The sequence below is a fragment of the Prunus avium genome, chromosome 1 (genome assembly GCF_965620075.1).
Source record: "Prunus avium chromosome 1, drPruAviu1.hap1.1, whole genome shotgun sequence".
NCBI classification, from domain to species: Eukaryota; Viridiplantae; Streptophyta; class Magnoliopsida; order Rosales; family Rosaceae; genus Prunus; species Prunus avium.
This window is the reverse complement of record NC_142284.1, coordinates 27,230,483-27,238,767: the sequence shown is the minus strand read 5'-3', so window position 1 is coordinate 27,238,767 and position 8,285 is coordinate 27,230,483. Positions and strand designations below refer to the sequence as shown.

General features: G+C 43.1%; 1 long non-coding RNA gene across 1 annotated transcript; it reads right to left on the bottom strand.

Moving 5' to 3' along the window:
- Positions 1-522: 522 nt before the first annotated feature.
- LOC148297672 (uncharacterized) lies at positions 523-2,539 on the bottom strand. The gene is made up of 3 exons (XR_015833117.1): positions 2,519-2,539; positions 1,559-1,622; positions 523-714 (listed from the first exon to the last, which is right to left on the bottom strand). It is a non-coding gene; the product is annotated as an uncharacterized LOC148297672 (long non-coding RNA).
- Between the last annotated feature and the right edge of the window lie 5,746 nt (positions 2,540-8,285).

Sequence of the window (8,285 nt, the reverse complement as noted above, 5' to 3'; positions counted from 1 at the left end):
ACGAACTGCCGTTGAACTGGAATTGTCCAATTTGGAACACCTATTGATTTCAGCTCGAGGCCAAAACTTGGGCAACTTCATAATATGGTGGGAGGAGTCATTTGGTTAGTTTTGAGTGAAATCCAACCGCTAGAAGTATGGAATACACCAACCACTCCAATTAGGAACGAACTGCCGTTGAACTTGAATTGTCCAATTTCTCACACCTATTGATTTCGGCTCGAGCCCAAAACTTGGGCAACATCATAATATGGTGGGAGGAGTCGTTTGGTTAGTTTTGAGTGAAATCCAATCGCTAGAAGTATGGAATGCACCAACTGACAGGACCCGACCCAAATTCCACTTTGGAATCCGAGCCGAACCCTGTGCGTGTCCGACACCTGGCAGGTGCTGGACAAAATTGACCTTATTGCCCTTTTACTCAAAAGTGCTACTAAAAATGGAGTTTGACTTCTCCCGAAATTTCAGCAGAGTCTCCCCTGTAATTAGACCAAACCCAAAATTACACCTGTCAGAAAAGCATGGAAAACTGTACACCAACTGCCAGCATGCAAAATAAATACATTCCAACAGTTAAGTATACTTCAAGGGCAATATCAGAGCTCTATACAGAAAACTACAAGTATAAAATAATTATACAAGTCCCTACGTCGTCAAGGAGTGTGGCAGAAGCTGGACTCGGCCCAATGGTGGCTCACTATGCACGCCTACTGCCTGGGGGCGCAAAACACGGAAAGGGTGAGTGGACCAAAAACAAAGCTTTAGAAACATAGTAGAGAAACATACTAACCCCCACTGTAAAAAAACTCAGTTATAAAACTAAACCATTTCTTATCATACTTGTACTGAAATCAAAGCGTACATATTTATATCTATAGATTTAATCACATACTTAAACAAACATTAAATTCTTAAAAGCATAGAAATCACTTTAATCTACCACCTAGGTGTACCCATTTATTAATCCGTCAATTCCGTTAGTTTCCGTCAATTCCATCCTCGTGCCACCGGAGCGACACGTCCTAGCAGACCTCGGGAAACACAAAGTCACCCGAGCCGCAATCCTCGCGGCATTCAGGGGACACTTGGTCCATCTGAGCCGCGTTCCTCACACCCACGGTTTGGGCGTCCCCGAAACTCGTGGGGCGGTGTCTAGCATGCTGACCTACCCGAAGGCAACTGGATGTCCGTCGACATCAATATAACCGAAGACAACCTTTTTATATCGAAGGCAACATATAACTGAAGGCAACCTTTAATATGCTTGGGTACCTAGGGTGGCTTTTAAGAAAATATAAAGTTCTGAAAAGTAAATAAGAATTTAATTTAATTATTATCAGCCCTTGAACTCTGCTGCCAATTTATCTGTTAATTATCTAACAATTCGGCTATGCCAAAAATCTCTAGGCACTCTCAACTCGGCAGCATATAAAATAAACATATAAAAACAACAATAAATCAAGTTGTTAAAACTCTGGGCAATGAATAACTTATTCAAGATCAAGAAATAAGATTAAATTGCATAAATTCATTTATGAAAACAAAAAGGTCCACTCACTGGTGATCTGAGCTAGCTGGACCTTTCGAAGGTCCCTCCTGCGGGTCACCTGGTGCCCGGGTGCCTGTATAGTCATCATAATATTCTATTAATAAATCTGCTCAATAAAATAATAATAAGTTAAAAACCCTCACCCCCGGCTCCTAAAGGTGCGTGCATCCTAATAAAGATTGTTCCTTTGCCCACACTAACTTTCCTCTCAGTGGATATGGTTTAGAAGTAGCTCGGGACTTAAAACGATAAAGTCCCTAAAAGTCAACTCAGGACCCCTTGGGGTCCACGGCCTCAAAACCCGCTCTGAAAATTGCTAGAGGTTCCCACATACCTAGGACACACGTCCCGAGAGTTTGGTCTCGATCGGACGGTAGGATTTCTCACGATCGCACGATCGGATAACGAATGGTTTTGCGTACTCCTAACCTTAGGGTTGGCCTTTTCAGAGTAACCGGGACTCCGATTAACGATCCGTCGAATCCTACACGACCCTGAAACTACCTAGATCAACATACTCCAGTTTGACTAAAATCCAACGGTCTGAACGTATTGAACCCAGAAATCGCACATTATGCGAGATCCGTTCGGGGTTCAAACGTTATCCGAATTAAGATCCGCGATTTGCTACGCGCTCGTGAGGATACGAGGATCATCCTAGAACCAAGAGTGGTCCCCAATACCTGGCTCGCGTGCCGTCCACGCGCCGGCAGCGCGTGGGTGTGCATAACAATTTCCGGCGGCCGGAAAATCTCCAAACCGCCGGCCCAAACTCCTAGTCCAGGTAAAACACCTAATTTGGAACTACTTTTGTTCTTGGACTATGGCCAAAAAGTGGCTGGAAGTTACTAAAATCGACGACGCAAACCGGCAGAAACTTAACTCGTAAATCGTCCTGTCAAACTTTAAAATCTCTGAAAACCTACCCAACCAGCAGCTAGAGCACGAAAATCAGTCGAAAAACCATACCTAATTCTTCCGATTTGGTGGTCGGAGGAGGGAGAACGAGAGGCTTGAAATTCGGAGAAAAACCAGCCAATTCCGGGCTGTTTCCGGTGGCTGTGGCGTCGGCGGAGGCAGGAGGAAGGTCGGAGCGGCTGTGGGTGCGACGCCGGTCAGGTCTTGGCTGGTCCGGTGCGGTTTGGTGGAGGTGGGTGGTGGCTGGGCTGGTTTGAATGAACAGTAACGGGTAGGGGGTTTTGCGCGAGGAAGAAGAGAATGAGGAGAGAGAGAGGTAATCTGATTTTAAAAAAAATCTGATTATTCGAAAATTACTTTTTTGTCCTTTTTCAGTATTTTGCTCGTAATTTCTTCGTTACCAGTCCAATTCGAGTCCACTACGTGTCTACGGACTCGTTTCGTCGTGCTCTACACAACGGTATAAGTAGTTTTCCCAAATTCTTCCCCAGTGAACAAGTCAATTTAAAACCTAATAAAATATTCTAAGGGTAGTTTAGTCTTTTTCCTTGTTAAAATATTAGTTAAATAATAATTAAGAATTGGGTTGTTACAATCTACCCCCCTTATGAAAATTTCGTCCTCGAAATTACATACCTGTCACTCGAAGAGGTAAGGATACCGGGCCCGCATCTGCTCTTCGGGTTCCAAAGTGGCCTCCTCCACGGTGTGACTCCTCCACAACACCTTTACTAGTGGAATCTCTCTGGACCGAAGGACCTGCATCTTCCAGTCCAGGATTTGAACAGGCTGCTATACGTAATTCAAATCATCCTTCAACTCTATAGGCTGATCCTCCAGTACATGGGATGGGTCTGGAATATATTTCCGGAGCATAGACACGTGGAACACATCAAGTAAACGGGAAAGATCTGCTGGCAAGGCAAGTCTGTAAGCTACTGGGCCCACACGCTCCACAATCTCGTATGGTCCAATATAGCGAGGGCTTAGTTTTCCCCTAATCCCATTGAGTGAAATCCAACCGCTAGAAGTATGGAATACACCAACCACTCCAATTAGGAACGAACTGCCGTTGAACTTGAATTGTCCAATTTGGAACACCTATTGATTTCGGATCGGGCCCAAAACTTGGGCAACATCATAATATGGTGGGAGGAGTCATTTGGTGAGTTTTGAGTGAAATCCAATCGCTAGAAGTATGGAATACACCAACCACTCCAATTAGGAACGAACTGCCGTTGAACTTGAATTGTCCAATTTCGAACACCTATTGATTTCGGATCGAGCCCAAATCTTGGGCAACATCATAATATGGTGGGAGGAGTCATTTGGGGAGTTTTGACTGAAATCCAATCGCTAGAAGTATGGAATACACCAACCACTCCAATGAGGAACGAACTGCCGTTGAACTTGAATTGTCCAATTTCTCACACCTATTGATTTCGGATCGAGCCCCAAACTTGGGCAACATCATAATATGGTGGGAGGAGTCATTTGGTGAGTTTTGAGTGAAATCCAATCGCTAGAAGTATGGAATACACCAACCACTCCAATTAGGAATGAACTGCCGTTGAACTTGAATTGTCCAATTTCTCACAGCTATTGATTTCGGATCGAGACCAAAACTTGGGCAACATCATAATACGGTGGGAGGAGTCATTTGGGGAGTTTTGAGTGAAATCCAATCGCTAGAAGTATGGAATACACAAACCACTCCAACTAGAAACGAACTGCCGTTGAACTTGAATTGTCCAATTTGGAACACCTATTGATTTCGGATCGAGCCCAAAACTTGGGCAACATCATAATATGGTGGGAGGAGTCATTTGGTGAGTTTTGAGTGAAATCCAATCGCTAGAAGTATGGAATACACCAACCACTCCAATTAGGAATGAACTGCCGTTGAACTTGAATTGTCCAATTTCTCACACCTATTGATTTCGGATCGGGCCCAAAACTTGGGCAACATCATAATATGGTGGGAGGAGTCATTTGGTGAGTTTTGAGTGAAATCCAATCGCTAGAAGTATGGAATACAGCAACCACTCCAATTAGAAACGAACTGCCGTTGAACTTGAATTGTCCAATTTGGAACACCTATTGATTTCGGATCGAGCCCAAAACTTGGGCAACATCATAATATGGTGGGAGGAGTCATTTGGTGAGTTTTGAGTGAAATCCAATTGCTAGAAGTATGGAATGCACCAACCACTCCAATTAGGAACGAACTGCCGTTGAACTTGAATTGTCCAATTTCTCACACCTATTGATTTCGGATCGAACCCCAAACTTGTGCAACATCATAATATGGTGGGAGGAGTCATTTGGTGAGTTTTTGAGTGAAATCCAACCGCTAGAAGTATGGAATACACCAACCACTCCAATTAGGAACGAACTGCCGTTGAACTTGAATTGTCCAATTTGGAACACCTATTGATTTCGGATCGAGCCCAGAACTTGGGCAACATCATAATAAGGTGGGAGGAGTCGTTTGGTTAGTTTTGAGTAAAATCCAATCGCTAGAAGTATGGAATACACCAACCACTCCAATTAGGAACGAACTGCCGTTGAACTTGAATTGTCCAATTTGGAACACCTATTGATTACGGATCGAGCCCAAAACTTGGGAAACATCATAATATGGTGGGAGGAGTCATTTGGTGAGTTTTGAGTAAAATCCAATCGCTAGAAGTATGGAATACACCAACCACTCCAATTAGGAACGACATGCCGTTGAAATTGAATTGACCAATTTCTCAAACCTATTGATTTCGGATCGATCCCAAAACTTGGGCAACATCAAAATATGGTGGGAGGAGTCATTTGGTGAGTTTTGAGTGAAATCCAATCGCTAGAAGTATGGAATACACCAACCACTCCAATTAGGAACGAACTGCCGTTGAACTTGAATTGTCCAATTTGGAACACCTATTGATTTCGGATCGAGCCCAAAACTTGGGCAACAGCATAATATGGAGGGAGTAGTCATTTGGTGAGTTTTGAGTGAAATCCAATCGCTAGAAGTATGGAATACACCAACCACTCCAATTAGGAACGAACTGCCGTTGAACTTGAATTGTCCAATTTCTCACACCTATTGATTTCGGATCGAGCCCCAAACTTGGGCAACATCAGAATATGGGGGGAGGAGTCATTTGGTGAGTTTGGAGTCAAATCCAATCGCTAGAAGTATGGAATACACCAACCACACCAATTAGGAATGAACTGCCGTTGAACTTGAATTGTCCAATTTCTCACACCTATTGATTTCGGATCGGGCCCAAAACTTGGGCAACATCATAATATGGTGGGAGGAGTCATTTGGTGAGTTTTGAGTGAAATCCAATCGCTAGAAGTATGGAAGACACCAACCACTCCAATTAGGAACGAACTGCCGTTGAACTTGAATTGTCCAATTTCTCACACCTATTGATTTCGGAACGAACCCCAAACTTGTGCAACATCATAATATGGTGGGAGGAGTCATTTGGTGAGTTTTTGAGTGAAATCCAACCGCTAGAAGTATGGAATACACCAACCACTCCAATTAGGAACGAACTGCCGTTGAACTTGAATTGTCCAATTTCTCACACCTATTGATTTCAGATCGAGCCCAAAACTTGGGCAACATCATAATATGGTGGGAGGAGTCATTTGGTGAGTTTTGAGTGAAATCCAATCGCTAGAAGTATGTAATACACCAACCACTCCAATTAGGAACGACGTGCCGTTGAAATTGAATTGACCAATTTCTCAAACCTATTGATTTCGGATCGATCCCAAAACTTGGAAAACATCAAAATATGGTGGGAGGAGTCATTTGGTGAGTTTTGAGTGAAATCCAATCGCTAGAAGTATGGAATACACCAACCACTCCAATTAGGAACGAACTGCCGTTGAACTTGAATTGTCCAATTTGGAACACCTATTGATTTCGGATCGAGCCCAGAACTTGGGCAACATCATAATAAGGTGGGAGGAGTCGTTTGGTTAGTTTTGAGTGAAATCCAATCGCTAGAAGTATGGAATACACCAACCACTCCAATTAGGAACGAACTGCCGTTGTACTTGAATTGTCCAATTTCTCACACCTATTGATTTCGGATCGGTCCCAAAACTTGGGCAACATCATAATATGGTGGGAGGAGTCATTTGGTGAGTTTTGAGTGAAATCCAATCGCTAGAAGTATGGAATACACCAACCACTCCAATTAGGAACGAACTGCCGTTGAACTTGAATTGTCCAATTTCTCACACCTATTGATTTCGGCTCGAGCCCAAAACTTGGGCAACATCATAATATGGTGGGAGGAGTCGTTTGGTTAGTTTTGAGTGAAATCCAATCGCTAGAAGTATGTAATACACCAACCACTCCAATTAGGAACGACGTGCCGTTGAAATTGAATTGACCAATTTCTCAAACCTATTGATTTCGGATCGATCCCAAAACTTGGGCAACATCAAAATATGGTGGGAGGAGTCATTTGGTGAGTTTTGAGTGAAATCCAATCGCTAGAAGTGTGGAATACACCAACCACTCCAATTAGGAACGAATTGCTGTTGAACTTGAATTGTCCAATTTGGAACACCTATTGATTTCTGATCGAGCCCAAAACTTGGGCATCATCATAATATGGTGGGAGGAGTCGTTTGGTTAGTTTTGAGTAAAATCCAATCGCTAGAAGTATGGAATACACCAACCACTCCAATTAGGAACGAACTGCCGTTGAACTTGAATTGTCCAATTTGGAACACCTATTGATTACGGATCGAGCCCAAAACTTGGGAAACATCATAATATGGTGCGAGGAGTCATTTGGTGAGTTTTTAGTAAAATCCAATCGCTAGAAGTATGGAATACACCAACCACTCCAATTAGGAACGACATGCCGTTGAAATTGAATTGACCAATTTCTCAAACCTATTGATTTCGGATCGATCCCAAAACTTGGGCAACATCAAAATATGGTGGGAGGAGTCATTTGGTGAGTTTTGAGTGAAATCCAATCGCTAGAAGTATGGAATACACCAACCACTCCAATTAGGAACGAACTGCCGTTGAACTTGAATTGTCCAATTTGGAACACCTATTGATTTCGGATCGAGCCCAAAACTTAGGCAACATCATAATATGGTGGGAGGAGTCGTTTGGTTAGTTTTGAGTGAAATCCAATCGCTAGAAGTATGGAATACACCAACCACTCCAATTAGGAACGAACTGCCGTTGAATTTGAATTGTCCAATTTCTCACACCTATCGATTTCGGATCGGGCCCAAAACATGGGCAACATCATAATGTTTTGGGAGCAGTCATTTGGTGAGTTTTGTGTGAAATACAATCGCTAGAAGTATGGAATACAGCAACCACTCCAGTTAGGAACGAACTGCCGTTGAACTTGAATTGTCCAATTTCTCACACCTGTTGATTTCGGATCGAGCCCAAAACTTGGGCAACATCATAATATGGTGGGAGGAGTCGTTTTGGTTAGGTTTGAGTGAAATCCAATCGCTAGAAGTATGGAATACACCAACCACTCCAAGTCGGAACGAACTGCCGTTGAACTTGAATTGTCCAATTTCTCACACCTATTGATTTCGGATCGAGCCCAAAACTTGGGCAACAGCATAATATGGTGGGAGGAGTCATTTGGTGAGTTTTGAGTGAAATCCAATCGCTAGAAGTATGGAATACACCAACCACTCCAATTAGGAACGAACTGCCGTTGAACTTGAATTGTCCAATTTGGAACACCTATTGATTTCGGATCGGGCCCAAAACTTGGGCAACATCATAATATGGTGGGTGCAGTCATTTGGT